This window comes from Aythya ferina, assembly GCF_964211825.1.
Source record: "Aythya ferina genome assembly, chromosome: Z".
Classification (NCBI taxonomy): Eukaryota; Metazoa; Chordata; class Aves; order Anseriformes; family Anatidae; genus Aythya; species Aythya ferina.
In genome coordinates, this window is record NC_140299.1 from 29013427 (window position 1) to 29013738 (window position 312).

Here is a 312-nt window from a genome sequence, read left to right on the forward strand (position 1 = left end):
TTCACACATGTTAAGAATGTTTTTCGTCTAATTTGTTTTTGAGGAAAACAAGAGGGAAGGTCACTATGAACAGGTGCATTTGCCCAGTACACAGGAATATCTCCTGAACTGATGCTTCCATTTCTATGGTAACTAGGATATAATATGCACATGATTTTCAACAGGAATGAAAACACCTTTGTGCAAGTTATCAGGAAAGATTTAACTTCTTGTTTCCACGATCAGAAGTTCCCACAAACTCTGAAATCTCAAGATTTAAACATTTGTGAGCAGCTATTTACCACACACAGCACAACGAGTACAGGAGACAGA